General features: G+C 44.3%; 1 protein-coding gene across 9 annotated transcripts in view; it reads right to left on the bottom strand.

The window, feature by feature from the left end:
• LOC147108767 (uncharacterized) overlaps positions 1–19,411 on the bottom strand; it is a 347,177-nt gene that overhangs the window by 181,552 nt on the left and 146,214 nt on the right. Inside the window, exon 1 of one of the 9 annotated variants that reach the window (XM_086005567.1) lies at positions 7,460–7,620. The exons of the other annotated variants lie outside the window; for them this stretch is intronic. The gene's annotated coding sequence lies outside the window, so the exon portion shown is untranslated. Of the gene's footprint in view, positions 1–7,459; positions 7,621–19,411 lie in introns of those variants that run through there. 9 annotated transcript variants of the gene reach the window in all.

Raw genomic sequence — 19,411 nt, 5'->3', positions numbered from 1 at the left:
CCTCCTGAGAGACTCATTGAGCAAATTTAAGGACTATTGTTAAAGAAGGAAGTAATGCTATCTTATTCTTTCTTCAAGTTCTAGTGTATTGACATATTTCATGTGAACACACAAAGCAAGGGTAAAAAACCTTGATCATGATAATGATGATGTAAGTTCATTAAATGTTGTTAGTTAAAAGTAAAATACTTTTGTTTTAAGAAAGGGAGATGTAAGGATATCAGCAAATAGTGATGATATTTGTCTGTGTTTGATTACTTATGCCTTACAGCATATTTGTCTGTGTTTTTGATTACTTGTGCCTGACCAGCAGAGGTCATGTGAGAGACAAGCAGTCCAGAGGAGTTTTACTTTCAGTTTCATTCTAGATGCATCACAGCATAGTGTGTTCTGTAAAAAGCTGTAGAAAGTCTTGAACAAGACTTTAGATTAAACAACATTCTCTTTCAGAAATGAGTCTTTATTGAACCCAAAAAGAAATCAAAACAACTGGCACAAGGAAAAAAGCATCACAGAAACAAAAAAAATTAAAGACAGGTAGGCTCCTGTGCGACCGTCCCCCATTGCCCCCTCCTGAATCTCATCTCTTGCTCGATTCCCCTTCCATGTGAGAAGCATTCTACAATGTGCTTGCTTGAGGGATGCTCTGTAAATGCAAATCTTTTTCCAAGTAAACCTACTTGTTTTCCACTTGTAAACTAGCTGTTAGAAATGCTGAGGCATATTTTCCTCTGTTCAATTTTGGTTATAAAAAAATCAGCGAGAGTAATGATTTATGTCCCACAAGAGTTCTTTTTCCAAAACAATTTTATCTGATGACATCTTGCCCACAAGTCATTGCTATACGTGGAACTAAATCTGCCACATGATCTCAAGTTGAATCAATGGCGAATATTATCTGATACTGCACAACCAGGAATCTGGTCATGCATTCTTTGTTCAGCAGCTGTTTTCAAACTTAATTTGTGTTAAGGACTCCCTGGAAATGTTCACATATTTCAAGGGACCACTGCAAATATTAACGTACACCTAAGAACCCATGTCTGAAAAACAGCATCAACTATCCAAAAGTTGCCATTATTGCAGAAAATGACTTTTCCTAATATACAGTCACAGTAATAATGCTCTAGTAAGTCAACAAATACACACTAAATATTAGAATATCAGGAATCTGTGAACTTACAACCTCTGGGATACTGTTCTGATCTCTTTTCCCCCCACCCCAAAAATGTTCTTATGGGTCCAAGGATCATAGTTTGGAAACATACATTGTATATTATATGGTCTCTCATGGTAGCAAATACGGGTATTAAAATAACTAATTAAAAAAGTTTAATATGCTAGATATTCTTAAGTCAATTCTGGCTTTATTTGATTTTAAAAAAAAGGAACAAAAACTATAGCATCTTTAAAGTTTAAAAAGAAGTCCCATAGTGCTTCACAAGAGGGGAAAATGGAGAACAGGAAGGGTGAACAAAAGCTTCGTCAAACATGTGGGTTTTGAAAATGCATTTAAAGGAAGGGAGAGAGGTGGAGAGGCAGTGGAGTTTAGCGAAAGAGTTCGAGAGGTCAAACTCACTGAAGGTTCTTCCTCAATGGTGCGGCAAAGAAGGAAGGTCACAAAAATAGCCAGAATGAGTGGACCAAACGTGGGGAACAGAAGGCAGGAGGAGGTTGCAGAGATAGGATGGAGCAAGGCCATGGATGGGCGTGAAGATGAGCAGTTTGTTGGCGGACAGTGAAGAGGGGTGTGATGGGCGAGCATGACAGAATATGGCTGCATTTTGGACAAGTCAGAGCTTGCTGAGAGTGGCAGATGGGAGGCCAGAAAAGGAGGGCATTGGAATAATCAAGTCTGGAGGTGGCTAAAGTATGGATCGTTTTCAGCACCTTGTGGGACTTTGGAGTGTCGGGAAGAGATGCTATTGCTGGAGATACAATGGCTGTATTCAGATAACAAATTCTGCTGTTTAGTTACTGAATTTAAGCTGAAAAGTTTCGACTGAAGAAGCATTTTACTAGTTAACATAGGCCATATGGCAAAAGTGGGAAAAAAAAATTCTTCCTAGAGATGCTGATTTACTGATCTAGCTCCTTCTGAAGTTTGAATCCTTGGGAGTTACAGGGCAGTATGCTGCAGCTCTCAGTATATATTAGTCTCTTTCTCTCGTGCTGGTCAGCAAGAGAGATATAAAAGACTGCTTAAACGCTGCTCTGAAACAATGCCAAATAGATGTCCGTAAGTGGGAACAACTTGTTCAAGATAAGAAAGCATGGCGAGAAGCTATCCATGGAGGTAGCTTCTACTATGAGGACTGTTACCTTGCTGATGCGGAATACAAACACCGGGTGTGGAAGTCTCGCCTGAACAATCAAGATTCCCAATCTGGTTTATCCAGGATCCACTGTGGTTGCTCATTCTGAACAAAAATCGGTCTTAAGTCATCAAAAAAAGAGATGATAGTCTGCCTGTCTTCTTCGAGATCGATGTGAGAATGACTGCATTAGGCCGCAAAGGCGGTCTCTGCAGACAATGAATTGCAGTAAGAGCCGAGTTCATGTCACTCAGGGCAATGAAGAGAAAATGGGAGGATGCTGAAATTATAGGGCCTATTTTAACCGCCCCCACCCCTCCATACCCCCGCTTGGCCTGCGTATAGTGGATGGAGGGATTAATATGCTGGTGGGGGAGTTTATACCGCATTCCCGCCACTTTCCCAACCAACATTTTCAGTTACCCGATTCCAGGCACGGAAAGGCCACCCACCCCGGAGGGGTGGCATTATCAGAACTTGCTAGCCATTTGAACCATGGGACGACAAAGACTGGCACAGTCTCGAGCTTCACAGCTATTGTTGGCATCAGATGGGATCCTGGCCACAGGAGGCCCAGATAAGTGTTTTTTTAACTAATTTTTTTTTATTTTTTTTAAAAAAGGTTCTTTGTGAGCCAAGAGGGCCTGGACCCACAAGGATACTTTGGGTCACCCCAGCGCCGGGCTTCAACCATTCCCCAATCGTAGGGTTTCCACTACTGGTACAATGGGTTAGTCACCAAGACTACCTCGTCCCCTTAAAACGTAGCAATTCTATGCATGCAGTGTCCATGGATCTACAGAAATATTTACACGGTGGAACCTTTTTAGTGTCACGGGCAATTCCTCACATAAAACGTCTGTCAATTTTCTCTGGTGGCTCACATTATCCAGTGAGCAGCTGGGACGTCAATCTGTGCTGCGTAGCTGATTACCCAGGCTCCTGCTCACTGTCCAGTGACCCCTGCTGGAAGTGCACAGTATATGCCAGGTGAGTACCGGATCCGTCTCCGCTGTGATTGCACCCCTGTCCCTCACTAAACAGCTCGTCGACACTCACCGCTAAAGAGTCAGGCATCAATAGCAGCTACTTAAAAGAGGTACTGGAGAGATCAACTCTCGAGGAACCATATGCCAACGAGGAATCAACAGCTTCAGGGGAGAAAATTGGCAAGGGACAATGAAGCAGATGCCACTAAAGAGGAAGTGACAATAACCATATGCACAGAGATTAATTGCTCAATGTACACTTAGAGATTTTTTTAAAAAAGGCAACAGTTATGACATTTGCAATTAATGATGACTTTTTGAAGAGACTGTTAATGCGGTTTTGCATTCTGTGTGGTTCTGATAAAATGATACCCATCTCAGGGATCCGGTGAATGTTTGTGCATTTGGTTACAGGAACATAGGAACAAGGAGGCCATTTAGCCTCTAGAGCCTGTTCCGCCATTCAATGATATCATGGCTGATCTGCGACCTAACTCCATATACCCGCCTTTTCCCCATATCCCTGAATACCTTTGGTTAACAAAATTCCATCAATCTCAAAATTAACAATTGATCTAGCATCAACTGCAGTTTGTGGAAGAGTTTAAGCTACAGGGAAAAAACAACCAACATGGGTAAGGAACCAGGAAACCAAGAAATCGTAAAAGCTACTCTCATATCAGCATTAAAAATGGTATGGATTAGCTGAATAATAATTTCATAAAACATCCCTAAATTAAGAGTGTTTAATGAAGTTATTGGCATAAGTTTAGAAACTTGATGCCTCCATGTTTAACGTACAATTTTTTAAGCAGTTTCTGTTGGTTAATTTTAATTGATTAAAACAGCCTCCAAGGTTTGAATTTTGCTTATGATTTCAAATGACATTCAACAAGGGAAATAAATGCTGTGTTCACTGTAGGTGTCAGCATTAGTGACTCCCTTAATAATCATGTACACCACCATACACAGCGGGTAATAGCAACATTTAGGTATGGAAAGATCCATTTGAATCAATTTCCAATACCTTCCACGTACCAGCTCAGATCATTCTGATATGTTACAGCAGAGAGGAATGCCTGAAACAGAGATAAATAAGGCTGATAATAAGAACATAAGAAATAGGAGCAGGAGTGGGCCATTTGGCTCTTCGAGCCTGCTCTGCCATTCAATAAGACCATGGATGATCTTCTACCTCATCTCCACTTTGCTGCCCTATCCCCATATCCCTTGATTCCCTTAATATTCAAAAATCTATCGATCTCGGTCTTGAATGTACTCAACGACCGAGCCTCCACAGCCCTCTGGGGTAGAGAATTCCAAAGATTCACCACCCTCTGAGTGAAGAAATTTTTCCTCATCTTAGTCCTAAATGGCCGACCCCTTATTCGGAGACTGTGACCCCTGGTTCTAGACTCCCCAGCCAGGGGAAACATCCTCCCTGCATCTACCCTGTCAAGCCCTGTAAGAATGTTGTATGTTTCAATGAGATCACCTCACTATGCAGCACAGTGACATAGTGGTTAGCACTGTTGCCTCACAGCGCCAGGGACCCGGGTTCAAATCCAGCCTCGGGCGACTGTCTGTGTGGAGTTTGCACATTCTCCGTGTCTGCGTGGGTTTCCTCCGGGTGCTCCGGTTTCCTCCCACAGTCCAAAGATGTGCAGGTTAGGTTGATTTGGCTATGATAAATTGACCCTTAGTGTTAGGGGATTAAATACGTGGGGTTACGGGGATAGGGTGGGATATGTGTCGGTGCAGGCTCGATGGGCCGAAATGGCCTCTATCTGCACTGTAGATTCTGTGATTCTTCTAAACTCCAGAGAATATAGGCCAAGTCTACTCAATCCCTCTCTACCCGACATGCTGGGGTCAGCATTTTGTTTCCTGGAGAAAAGCTCAGACACCTTTCGGAGCACTTTTCCGAATTGGGGAATTTTCACACTTGTCCAATTACACAAAATGCAGCAGTGACTAAACGTCACCAATACATAGCCAAAAAAAGTGACGAGCTATGCTGTAGCAACATTTTTTATTAATACCAGCTGATCACACAGTGCTGCTCGTGATGAGTCAGACAATACGTTGTTTAATAAGGAGAGCACATCTTTTGCTCTGCTGCTGACGTGGAGCCGAGTTTAATATCGCCTGCAATTCCTTTCGGATCACAAAGTCCGGTTTCTATGAATAACGATACCCTGACGTCAATTAGAGGCTAATTGCTCTTGGTGAAGGAAATCCGCAGATTGGGAGGCGTTTTTACATTTCCCCTGCTCCAGGCCAGAAACAAAAGAGCATTAATTGACTGCCTTACTTTCTATTTTTCTTTACCTTTGACACAGGGTGTGAAACACAGACTAGATGCAAGACTTTTCTACAAGTTAATAATGGCGGCATTTGTCGTGTTGCACTTTCCAAAGTAAAAATTTCAGTTCTGATGAAAGGTCATCGATCTGAAACGTTGGCCCGGATATTTATGGGGCGGGAGCAGGGGCACCTGTCAGTGGCTGGGGAACTCAAACACCAGGAACACCGAGGACATGGCAAATTTAATGGCAGGACCACACTAGAATTTTTTTTAGGCCCGGGGTGGTCAGAGAAATTAGGGGAGCAGGGGGGGTGCGCTGCCTAAAATTACCCCCCCACCCCCCCGTTAACTTTGTTTTCTCTCCACAGATGTTGCCTGATCTGCAGAGCAATTCCGGCATTTTCTGTTTCTATTTTATTTATAATTTCCATTATCTCACACCACGACATATTACTAAATCCACAAGTAAAATACATTCATACGTAGAGTGTATCGGGGTTTCTGGGAATAATCAACTTGGCACCATTTTGTCTCAGCTCATTCTCAGTTGCTCAAGCTAACCCCAGCCAGAACCGGATCAAAACCATTTTTCTACTAAATAAAACATTACAGGCCCGATTTTCTGAATGGTGTGTCCCCATTTTTGGAAGTCCTCCTTTCCTCCTGCAATTGTGCAAGAACCCAGCACTTGGACTTAGAAGAGTCACAAAACAAAAAGAATTAAGCTAGGGAAAAGCCAAAGTTGAAAGACCATTTCCTGGGTCTCTGCCTACATTTGGTCTAACTGAAATAGCTCTTAACTGCACACATTAGCTACTCTTGTGCAAAAATGGGATGAACGTCAATTTACCCAAAAGGGACTACATGTGTCCATTCCTTCTGTGGCTATGTAGGAAAAGGGCACTATGGTTTTTAAGAGTCAACATGTGTATTCACCTTTGTGGCCATTTTTGTGGGGTTAAGTTAGCTCAAAGTGTTTATATTTCTGTAAACTCTTCAGACAACCTCTTGTCTGATCAATGTATGCATCAATGAAAGTACCCAATTGTGTCTGACAATTGGTAAACATGGTCTCTATTTAACATGTGAAACCCACCGAGCTATGTGTCCATGTAGCCAATCCTGAGTGACAAGATTCAATATAATGTACATGTGCACAAAATCGCCGCTCAAAATCAGATAAAGACAGACAAGATTTTACAAGAAATAGGTGGTATTATCACATCAATTGGGAAAAAGCTCGATCAAAAAGAACTGTGGTTTAAAGAAAGTATCATTTTGAAAGGCGCAAGTAAAAGGGAAGGCAGTACAGGTAATGTGGTTCTGGGGTGGAACCTATAGGCTTTATCCGTTAGTAATCGGATTTCAAACTTGGCTGCCAGGCTTTGGTGAACATTATTTTATTAACTCTTTATATTGGTAACACAATACTGTTACTGCAAGGAGCCTGAAATACCTGACCCAAGAAAGCCAAACAATAGCAGCATTGTATAGAATACAACACACATCAATAAAACTACTACAATGTTTCAGGCTAGAAATAGAGCTCACAGATTGTACAAGGTTTGAAGGAAGCTGAAATTTCTGCACCAAACTACGTGCGAGAATGTGTGTCCTCTGTAAGAGAGCCCTTGTTCCAAAAAAAAAGCAGCAACATGAGAAAGCCAAGCGCACAATCCTTGGCTCGAACTTCTGGTGAAAATCTACATCAACCAGTGTGAATACTTCCCCCTCAGGAACCGGATTAAAGCCAAATGCCAACCAGCTCCCAGCTCACCAGTGGCAAGGGTATATTCTGAAGAACTGCCTTTAAAAGCTGGCAGAGGATCAAATGAAACCGCACTTACGTGGCTTCTGCAGGACTTGACGTACAGACAGATCTCCGCCAATAAATGATATTGTGGCTAGTTCTTTGAATCTCTGCTAGTTTCAGATGGTCCCTGCTGTCCAAAAATCAATTGATCAGGAGGTGCCTGGCAGATGCCTCGACGTGAAGCATCTCTTGAAACTACAAACCCTGAAGTGACTGGGAGGGGCTACAGCGCACTAACTGGTTGAGCGGCTCAGATCATTCTGCCCAACTGCTGAACCATGATATATAAGCTGCTGCTACTGTAGAAATAATATGAAAAATGAAAGACATCATGAGAAACTCAGCTGCTTCTGCACTCTCTAAAAGCTAGTGTTTAAAATCAAGAACTAAAATATCACAAATGACTAACATGCAAAGCAATAGACTGTATGAACTCATGCAAATATTGACAGAGAACAGTGAAACAGGAATCCAAAAATAAATGGCAGCTTTGTATATAGAAGCAGTTAACCCGTACTCTGTGGAATAAACAAAGTGTACACCATTAACAAATACTCGCTAGTTTTTAAACAATGTTTTTTTTAAACTCACATCTCTACCATCAGATTTTCAAATACGTTTACCAGATCATCTATTATGTACTCGATACTACAATTAGTACTTAATTGTTCGAGACTTTTACTCAGTACTGATGCTGTCTGCAAATAGAAAATAAAAAGGAGAATAACAAAAAAGGAGAGTGGAAAGCTGAAGTCCTCACTCAGACGGACAATGAAACCCATAAACCAGATAATAGAAAGAGGCAGCCATCATCTGCTGCAGATAATTACAGGGGACCGACCCTGGTTCAATAAGGAGTGTAGAAGAGCATGCCAAGAGCAGCACCAGGCGTACCTAAAAATGAGGTGCCAACCTGGGGAAGCTGCAACACAGGACTACATGCATGCTAAAAAGTGGAAGTAGCATGCGATAGACAGGGCTAAGCGATCCCACAATCAACGGATCAGTTCAAAGCTCTGCAGTTCTGCCACATCCAGTCGTAAATGGTGGTGGACCATTAAAAACCTAATGGGACGAGGAGGCTCCATCAATATCCCCATCCTCAATGATGGTGGAGCCCAGCACATGAGTGCAAAAGACAAGGCTGAAGCGTTTGCAACCATCTTCAGCCAGAAGTGCAGAGTAGATGATCGATATCGGCCTGCACCCGAGGTCCCCACCATCACAGAAGCCAGTCTTCAGCCAATTCGATTCACTTCACATGGGATCAAGAAAACGGCTGAGCGCACTGGATACAGCAAAGGCTATGGGCCCCGACAACATCCCGGCTGTCGTGCTGAAGACTTGCGCTCCAGAACTAGCCACGCTTCTAGCCAAGCTGTTCTAGTACAGCTACAACACTGGCATCTATCCGGCAATGTGGAAAACTGCCCAGGTATGTCCGGCCCACAAAAAGCAGGACACATCTAACCCAACCAATCACCGCTTCATCAGCCTACTCTCAATCATCAGCAAAGTGATGGAAAGCGTCATCGACAGTGCTATCAAGCGGCACTTACTCACCAATAACCTACTCACTGATGCCCAGTTTGGGTTCTGCCAAGACACTCAGCTCCCGACTTCATTACAGCCTTGGTCAAAGGAGCTGAATTCCAGAGGTGAGGAGAGAGTGACTGCCCTTGACATCAAGGAGCCCGAGTAAAACTGAAGTCAATGGGAATCGGGGTGAAACGCTTCACTGGCTGGAGTCATAGCTAGCACAAAGAAAGATGGTTGTGGTGGTTGAAGGACAATCATCACAGCCCCAGGACATCGCTGCAGGAGTTCCTCAGGGCAGTATCCTAGACCCAACCATCTTCAGCTGCTTCATCAATGACCTTCCCTCCAACAGGTCAGAAGAAATGGGGATGTTTGCTGATGACTGCACTGTGTTCAGTGTCATTCACAACTCCGCAGATAATGAAGCAGTCCAAGCCCGCATTCAACAAGACCTGGATGATGTTCAGGCTTGGGCTGAAAAGTGGCAAGTAACATTCGTGCCACAGAAGAGCCAGGCAATGACTATCTCCAACAAGCGAGAGTCTAACCACCTCCCCTTGCTATTCAATGGCACTACCATCGCCGAATCCCCCACCATCAACATCCTGGGGGGTCACTATTGACCAGAAACTTAACTGGACCAGCCACATAAATACTGTGGCAACAAGAGCAGGTCAGAGGCTGGTTATTCTGCAGCGAGTGTCTCACCTCCTGACTCCCCAAAGCCTTTCCACCATCTACAAGGCACAAGTCAGGAGTGTGGTGGAATACTCTCCACTTGCCTGGATGAGTGCAGCTCCAACACTCAAGAAGCTCGACACCATCCAGGACAAAGCAGCCCGCTTGATCGGCACCCCATCCACCACCTTAAACAAACATTCACTCCCTTCACCACCGGCATACCATTGCTGCCGTGTGTACCATCTACAAGATGCACTGCAGCAACTCACCAAAGCATCTTCAGCAGCACCTCCCAACCCACGACCTCTTTCACCTAGAAGGACAAGGGCAGCAGGCACATGGTAATACCACCACCTCCAAGTCACACACCATCCTGACTTAGAAGTAGATCGCCGTTCCTTCATTGTTGCTGGGTCAAAATCCTGGAACTCTCTCCCCAACAGCACTGTGGGAGTACCTTCACCACACAGACTGCAGCGGTTCAAGGCGGCGGCTCACCACCACCTTCTCAAGGGCAATTAGGGATAGGCAATAAATGCTGGCCTTGCCAGCGACGCCCACATCTCAAATGAATTTTTTTTAAAAAATTTAATTGAGCAATTTTGGCCATGCAGCGATGCCAACTGCAGAATATTAACTCATGTGTAAAGTCACCGCATTAACTGGTTCTTGTGACATTGTCTTGTTGAAAGATTGAATAGATTCTTCAGTTTTTGGAACCAATCCTACATATATACTGTAACACTAATGATTCCAGAATTATTGGTTAAAGCTTTACATTCAGTTTTCTTCACCAATAACTTTCCCAAGTGTGTAAAAATGATTTTTGCTGATATATTGGGGGGAAAAATTCAGTTGCTTTGCGCCTCCCATTAGCGCCGTAAGAGGGCGATATTCCCTCACAGCGCCCCAAGAGGGTGGCGGGGCGCTTCCAGTAGCACCCCGCTTCCATCTTGGGGCGCTCCCATGCAATTTCGGCCGCGGGGGGGGGTGGTAAAAGAGGGCTAGCTCATTTTTTGGGGGGGGGCGCTAAAAGTAGTGCCCCAGCGAAATTAGTGCCCCGAAGGGGGCGCGACTCAATTCTCCCCCCCCCCCCCGCCGGAGTTTTTGTTACGAATAAATGTGAACAAATTAAAAAACAACCTATTTTTTAAAAATTTGAAAGCAACCACACAGAATCCCCACCCAACCTACAAGGCGTATACAGTCACTGAGTTCCGGAGGTGCAATATAGTAACTTTGTGGTTATTGTATTGGACAGAAATAGTAGCCCTTGTTAATTCTCTGTTGCAGTAATCGTGTTAACCACATAATATAACCAACATGAACAGAACAAAAGACAGCAGTTAATGCGATAGGGTCAACAACCAATTTAGGATCTCGTTACAACTTGTCGAAGAGGTTCTCTTTAAACCTATATTATTCAACCAACCCAGAAGCTTCACTGGCAAAATGTTGAACACTCAGCCAGGGAATCATGCATGTCATTCTCAACCACAAGAAACCTTATCAGGCCTCAAGAAACAGGCTTTGCCCACTTTTGGGTCAGCTGCTATGCAGTGTAGTGCTACATATTTTGGAGGGAGCGGTTTCATGAGAACAGAAATATCAGCCATGTTCTGTAGAAGTATACTTCATCTTGGCCCTTCACAGAATGACTCTTAAAGGGCTGAAAGGGTTAAATTAAGACTGGTTGCATTAACTTGGCTTGTATTCCCTTGAGTTTAGAAAGTTGAGGTGTCATCTGATCGAGGCGTTTAAAATGATAAAGGGATTTGATAGGATAGATCTCCTCCGGTGGGGGAATCCAGAACAAGAGGGCATTATCTTAAAATTTGAGCTAGGCCATTTAGGAGTGAAATCAGGAAGCACATTTTCACACACAAAGGGTCGTAGAAATCTGGAACTCGCTCCCCCAAAAGGTTGGGTCAACTGAAATGTTCAAGACAGAGATTGATAGATTTTTGTTGGTTAAGGATATCGAGGGATATGGAACAAAAATGGTTAAATGGAGTTGAAATACAGATCAGCCATGATCTAACGGAATGGCAGCGAAACAGGCTCGAGGGGTTGAATGGCCTACTCCTGTTTCTTTAGGTTTTTGTGCAGATGTCCACAGACCAAATGCTCAGTGAAGGAAACAAGCATTACTGATGAATAATGGATTTCAGGTTCCAATTGGCTAAACAGTTAGCCTCCCTAAATTATTAGTCATCAATGATACATATTCTTGCACAACACTTGTTTGCCGGTAATTAGTACTGATTTCAACATTAATGCTATTTCTCCAAAAATGCAATTACACCAAACAGTGTCCGTTTCACTCCGCTCTCCCTCCCTGGTTTAGATTCTTCTCGCTGTTACCCACCCGAACAATTCCAACTTTCAGCCAAAATAAAGGCAGTGTCTGCGCAACAGGCTTCCTCTTACCAGCTGTCATCAACTCATGAGGTAGGGCTCTTGTGTTTTGACTTACTCTGAAGGTGCATTTACACTGCAGCAGTGCAGCCATCTACAGAAACATGGGTCTCCCTCCATCAATTGCACTCCGTAGTGCAAGCAAGTGAAATTATGAACACTCCCGTGCACTTGGCTTTTTTGAGTTTTCATTTTAAAAGCAGACCCCAGAGAACAGCTTCTAACTTTGAATGTTATCAGCAAAGCGGTACACAGGAGCAGGAGGTCCCTCGACTAAAACAGGATGCAATGTCAAAAACATCAAGTGAAGGCACCTTCAGACAAGCGCTTCACCGACACAAAAGGCTCCATCTATTACTCTGCTGAGAGCAACTGAAACTCGCCTTCTGAAGGAAAGATTATTCAAATTAAAGTCACAGAATGGGATTAGAATTTAGGCCCCTGAATGGGTTACCAGTGTTCAACTGTTGAGGATTTTCAGGCCATCCCTGCCAAACAGTCTCTGCGGAGCAGATTTAAACCTGTTTTGCATTATGTCGATGTGCTTAGAAACATTTAACCTGCACAAATGCAGCTGAAACATATGTGCTCTGTGACCTTTATTCATGGTAGACAGCGGGCGGGAGGGGGGGGCGGGGTGGTAAGCACATTGCACAAGAATTCTGCATTTGAACCACATACAGTATAAATATCACAAGCTGACCTCCTGCTAGCTAGCCTAGCAGCTGCTTGCTCTGTGTGGAAATGTTCATCAGTTTTACAACATGAACAAAGGCAATGCAAATCTGTCAATTTATCTCAAGACTGTTAAAAATTTAAATAATGTCTCATCCCGAAAACATATCGTAAACAAATGTGGAGCAGGATTCGCAAACAATCCCATTCCAAATCTTTGGTGGGCCAGTTTCTGACACCAGTAAATGGCAGTATTTTGAGAATAGTTCAGGTAACTCAGGACAAGTTGCCTACCGTCTGTACAAAGGACCTGAAGCAAGCCCTCTTCTGTGCAGTATCCAAGCTGAAAACAATTAATTTCCTGAATGGCTTCCTGAATGGTTGGGGACTCTTCCATGTGATGACCTGTATCAAGCTCTGCCAACAATGTTTAATGAGCTAAAAGTAAGTATGAGCTAGTAATACCAACTGTACTAGCATCAAAATTACTAGAATCTTAAAAAAGCTAGAATTCCTCTTTAATAAAAATAATGGGAAAATGCTTGCTTTTCTATGTAGTGAACGATACCCGAACAAAATCACATTCTCGGAAAGTGTATATTTTAAAGCCGTAAATTCCCCGGTTTTGATATCAGATTGTAAATTACAGAAAAAAACAAAGCACCTCCCATTTTTCCCCCATTCAGTTCTGAGCCCTAACACGAGAGCCGAAACGAGAGAAAAAAAGTGTCTTCTTTCCAGACATTTCGGTCAGAGAAAGAGCTGCAACACCATAATTCTGATTCTCCAACCCATAGTCCCAGCAAGCGAAGCACTGCTGGAAATTGAGCTTCATAATTTTGCATGTCCAATGTAACCCTTTTGGCCTACTGAACCAAGCAGTTTACAGCACAGGCAGCCATTCAGTCTATCAAGTCGGTGTCAGCTCTTTCCTGCAGCAATCCAAAATATAGAACCATACATTTTTTTAAATTTAGTATTCATAATTTCCAGTACTCCAACTCACACCACCTAGCATGTAACTGCATTTTGAACACCCCAAATGTCTTTAATCTGATAGATCATTCCTAACATTATCACCCTTTGCGGAGAGTTTTTTTCTAATATTCAATTTAAATATACGTCCTCTTATTTTACCCACCTTACTTACATTGAAGTGTCTGCATTTTACTTATCTATACTGTGGTGTATGTAACCTGTTCCACCTTAAGAGAACTACCTTAAGAGATGTACTACTTTCTCTTGGCTGCTGTATACTGTAATACCGGTGGTGACCACACCGGTATATAAGTGTTGTGTAGGGATTTGCTGGGCAGTTCAGCCCTGACCTCCAAATAGTAAAGACCTGTTAAAAGTTATTCTTGTTGTCTGTGTCCAGTGATTGATCATAAGCATAACTGGGACACACAGACTCAACAGTGGCGACGAGTCCGATCTTACCCTGCGGCAGTTTTACATCCAAGGCAGCTTCGTCCTCAGAACGGGCGTCGAGAAGAGGCATCCGCCCTCATCATCCTGCTGAGCACCATCGCATGGGAGGCATCGAGGACCCGGGTTAAAAAGAAATTCTGACCACGAAGCCCTCCATCAGCGACAGGCAGTGATCATCCCTTCTACCACGGTGGTGGGTAAGCCGATCAGCGACACGAGCAGGAAGTCGGTCGCATTGGCTGTGGAGTAGGGGAGGGAAAACGGAGGAATAAGGGCGGAGAACTCGACCACGGCCGGTAAAAAGGGCCGGGCTGCAATCGAGGCTGCGAGGCAAAGCAGCGTTGGGGGAATTGAGAACCGCTGGGGAGGGGAGAACGGCAGCAGCACGGCAATCGCCATTGCAGCCAGCGGGGGAAGGCGGCAAACGCGGGAATCCGCCATTGTAGTCGGTGGGGGAAGACGACGAGCGCGAGAAAGACCGCCAAGCGCGGGAAGCCGCCATTTTAGTAGGCGGGGGGAAGAAGACAAGCGCGGGAAGCCGCCATTTTGAGAAAAAGAAAAATTTAAAAACCTTGCAAGGATGCCTAAACATGGGAACATTAATACCTTTGATAGCGATATCGAAGATTGGACCACGTATGTAGAACGCATGGAAGTTTATTGTAAAGCAAATAAGGTACCAGATGATGAGAAAGCACTAACCTTATTAAGCTCAATGGGTGCGAAGGCATACAGGCTATTGAAGCACCTTCTATCACCAGATAAACCGGCGGATCAGACTTTCGCGAATATTGTTACGGTCCTGAAAAAATCATTTAAACCCCATGCCGCTGATGATAGCGGAATGATTTAAATTTTACAGACAAACGCAGCTGAAAGACGAAAACAATGCTGAATTTTTAATTGAACTGCGTAAGCTATCAAAGTACTGTCAGTTTGGAACAGGACTAGCAGATGCGCTGAGAGATAAATTTGTGTGTGGATTGTTAAAAGAAGGAACACAAAAGCGACTGCTTGAGGAGAATGATCTTACGCTTGATAAAGCTGTCACTATTGCAGCATCGCACGAAGCCGCAGCGAGAGGCACGGCGGAAATGCAGCTACGGTCACCGGAACTCAGCACCAATCAAATGGTCTTGGGTACAGGAAAATGTTATCATTGTGGAAAGACAACGCACGATCAGAACCAGTGCTGGTTCAAAAATCAGGAATGCAGAAAATGTGGCAGGCTTGGTCACATAGCTAAAGTATGCCGGTCAGGAAAGAAGACCAGCAACAAAAAGTCACCGCAGGAAAAGTACAGAAAAGGTACACAAGGTGACAGAGAACAGTTCGAACGAACAGAAGTCAGATTCAGACTCCAGCAGTAATGAACTGGGTAGTCTAAGAGTACACAATGTTGGTAAGGAAGCAGACCTCCAAACAATTTGGGTCACACTTCAGATAGCAAGAGTCCAAGTGAAGATGGAATTGGACACTGGATCGGCATTGACGGTCATGAATAAGCAAGATTACAAAAGGTTATTCCCACATATTCCCCTACGGGATACGGAGATTGTATTGAAAACATACACGGGGCAGAGTATACCCCATCGGGAAGATAGAGGTAAAGGTGGTCCACAAGGGCAAAGAAAGCCGAGGAATGGACTTATATGTGCTACCTGAGGGAGGTCCACCACTACTGGGACGGGAGTGGGAGTGGATTAGGAAAATAAATATGGACTGGCATTCCTTAAAAGCACTAACGGTGGATTCCGGTAAAAAAGATGTCAAACCTAAACGATTGTCCAGAATATTGGACGATGCTAAAGAGGTGTTCCAACAGGGACTGGGAACACAGAGGAATTACGGCAAACATCAAGGTTGAAGAACATGCAAACCCGAAATTTTTCAAAGCCAGACCGGTACCTTATGTGATACGACCTGCTGTGGAAGCTGAGCTGGAAGGGCTAGAACGTTCAGGAGTATTGTCTAAGGTAGACTGGAGTGAGTGGGCCACGCCCATTGTTCCCGTCATGAAGCGTTCATCGAGCAACAAGCCGGAGGAACCGGGGAAGGTTCGCATCTGTGGAGATTTCAAGATCACTGTTAATCCGGTGCTTCACACGGTGCAGTATCCGCTTCCGCGGATTGAGGATATCTTCGCTTCGTTGTCTGGCGGAAAACACTTCACCAAGATAGACCTGGCGCAGGCGTACTTACAGATGGAAGTTGAGGAAGAGTCACGCCAGTATCTCACGATCAACACGCATAGAGGCTTGTACCGGTATAATAGACTGGTTTTTGGAGTGGCATCGGCTCCAGCAATTTGGCAGAGGGCCATGGAGCAGGTATTACAGGGAATTCCAGGCACACAATGTTACCTGGACAATATTCTGATTACAGGAGATGATGACGAGGAACACCTTGCAAATTTGGAACTGGTGCTCACCAGATTGAAAGAATATGGACTTCGAGTTAATCGCCAGAAATGTGAGTTCTTTCAGAAGCGGATCTCGTACTGTCATGTCATTGACCAGGAGGGGCTTCATAAGTCTCCTGACAAGATCGAAGCTGTTGTGAAGGCTCCCGCTCCGGATAATGTATCCCAGTTGAGGTCGTTCCTAGGGTTGATTAACTATTACCATAACTTTCTGCCAAATTTATCCACGGTGCTGCACCCGCTGAACGCTCTTTTGCAGAAGGGAGTACCATGGAAGGAGCGAGGACTGTAAGAGGGCCTTTCGCAAAAGCAAGGCATTGATCACCTCAGAGGAAGTGTTGGCTCACTTCAACCCAACGCTGCCTATTCGTTTGGCTTGTGATGCTTCTCCATATGGTATTGGGGCAGTACTCTCACACAAGTTGCCAAATGGCCTGGAGAGGCCAGTCGCGTTTGCATCCAGATCATTGACCTCTGCTGAGCGCAACTATGCTCAGATAGATAGGGAGGCTCTCAGCCTTGTGTGGGGAGTAAAGAAGTTTAATCATTACCTGCAGGGCCAAAAGTTTACGTTTCTGACAGACCACCAGCCATTGGTATCCAATTTTAACCCTAAAAAGGGTGTTTCGGTGATGACAGCACAGAGACTCCAGAGATGGTCCCTTTTCCTAGGGGCACATCAATATCAGATTGAATTCAAAGGTACAAAGCAGCATGGTAATGCTGATGGGCTGTCGCGCCTGCCACTACCTACAGAGGAGGAGGCACCGACGGTTGACCCTGTGGAGTTATTTCACTCGACCATCATTGAATGTTTACCAGTCACCAATGCAAGTATTGAAAGAGAAACCAGGAACGACCCGACACTGTCCCGGGTCTACGAAGTGACAGTGAAGGGATGGCCAGCACAGGGAGATCCACTGTTACCGGCATTCTCAGCAAGACGAGACCAGCTGTCTGTCTGTCAAGGAACATTGATGTATGGAACAAGGGTGATTATTCCCAAGTTAAGAGAGAGAGTTCTAAAGGAACTGCATGAAGGTCATCTGGGGGGGGGGGGGGGGGGGGCGGAGAGTCAAGATGAAAAGCCTTGCTAGGGCTTATGTGTGGTGGCCGGGTATCGACCAACAGATAGAGGATCTGACGAAAAGCTGCTCAGGGTGCCAAAAAGTGCAAAATGCACCTCCGATTGCACCGCTGCATCCATGGGAATGGCCTTCAACCCCATGGCAACGTGTACATATTGACTTTGCTGGTCCATTCATGGACTCCATGTTTTTAATTGCAGTGGACGCACATTCTAAATGGCCAGAAGTGATTAAGATGACTACCACTACCTCGGAAAAGACGATCGCGGTGCTAAGAACGATATTTGCAAGAAATGGATTGCCAGAACAAATATGTTCAGACAACGGACCGCAGTTCGTGTCAGAAGAATTCCAGAAATTCATGAAGAAGAATGGGGTGAAACATTATACCTCTGCCCCATATCATCCGGCTACAAACGGGTTGGCCGAGAGATTTGTACAAACGTTCAAAAAAGCAATAAAGGCCATGAGCGAAGATCAGATTCCACTACAACACAAGGTGGACAAATTCCTACTGGCATATCGAAACGCCACTCATGCAGTGACAAACCAAAGTCCTGCCATGATGTTCTACAACAGGAGGTTGCGGTCCAGGTTGGACTTGTTAAAACCAAATGTGCGGAGGGAAGTTGAAAACAAACAGTTCCAGCATATAAATAACAAGACCACTCGGAGTTTCGAAATAGGACAACCAGTGTTAGCCCGGGACTATAAAAACGAGAAATGGCAATCTGGAACAATTCGGGCCAGACAAGGACCCCTGATGTACACGGTAGATATTGGTGAAAATGTAATACGGCGTCATGCTGACCAACTGGTAGAATCGAGAACAAGGGTCGAACCCAGGGTTACGGCAGAGACAACCGTGGAAGAAGTTAGTGAACCTGAAGCATCTACCTCAGAAGTGAATGTACCTGAGGATGATGTCCAATCCATAAGAGACCAACTAGATGAGTCACCCCAGCAACGAGAATCAGAGACCCCTGAAAGGCGTTATCCAACTCGAATCAGGAGGCCTCCTCAGAGACTGAATCTTTGAACTGTTTTGCATGAAGTTTATAACTGTTAAGCTAAAAAGGGAGGATTGTGGTGTATGTAACCTGTTCCACCTTAAGAGAACTACCTTAAGAGATGTACTACTTTCTCTTGGCTGCTGTATACTGTAATACCGGTGGTGACCACACCGGTATTTAAGTGTTGTGTAGGGATTTGCTGGGCAGTTCAGCCCTGACCTCCGAATAGTAAAGACCTGTTCAAAGTTATTCTTGTTGTCTGTGTCCAGTGATTGATCATAAGCATAACTGGGACACACAGACTCAACATATACCTTTTAATATGTCACATAATTCAATTTTCTCTAAAGGCTACAAGTTTCTCTCTATAAAACTTATTTGATCTTTCCTCCCAGCTCATCGTCTTCGTGCTCTGAATCATTCTTGTCCTCAAATCTTCCCAGAACCTTGCCCTACCCTAGAACTACAACCCCCTCCAGCCTCATATCCCCTCCGGCACCCTTCAGTCTGATGAACAATGCCTTTTGTGCATGCCTCATCCTATCGCACTACCATTGGTGGCAGACCTTTCAAAACGTTCTCAAATTCCCTCTTTTCAGCCAAGTGTTCAATCGCTCCTCGTAATCGCTCCCTCAATGGTTCAGCATTGTTCCTTTATCTATTCCTATTCAAATACGCTCTTTTGTAAAGTGCTTTGGGACATTTTCTATGTTGAAGGT

Source organism: Somniosus microcephalus, chromosome 13, assembly GCF_052327205.1.
Source record: "Somniosus microcephalus isolate GS21.2 chromosome 13, FLI_Smic_1.0, whole genome shotgun sequence".
Taxonomy (NCBI): Eukaryota; Metazoa; Chordata; class Chondrichthyes; order Squaliformes; family Somniosidae; genus Somniosus; species Somniosus microcephalus.
This window is presented reverse-complemented; position numbering and strand designations above follow the sequence as displayed.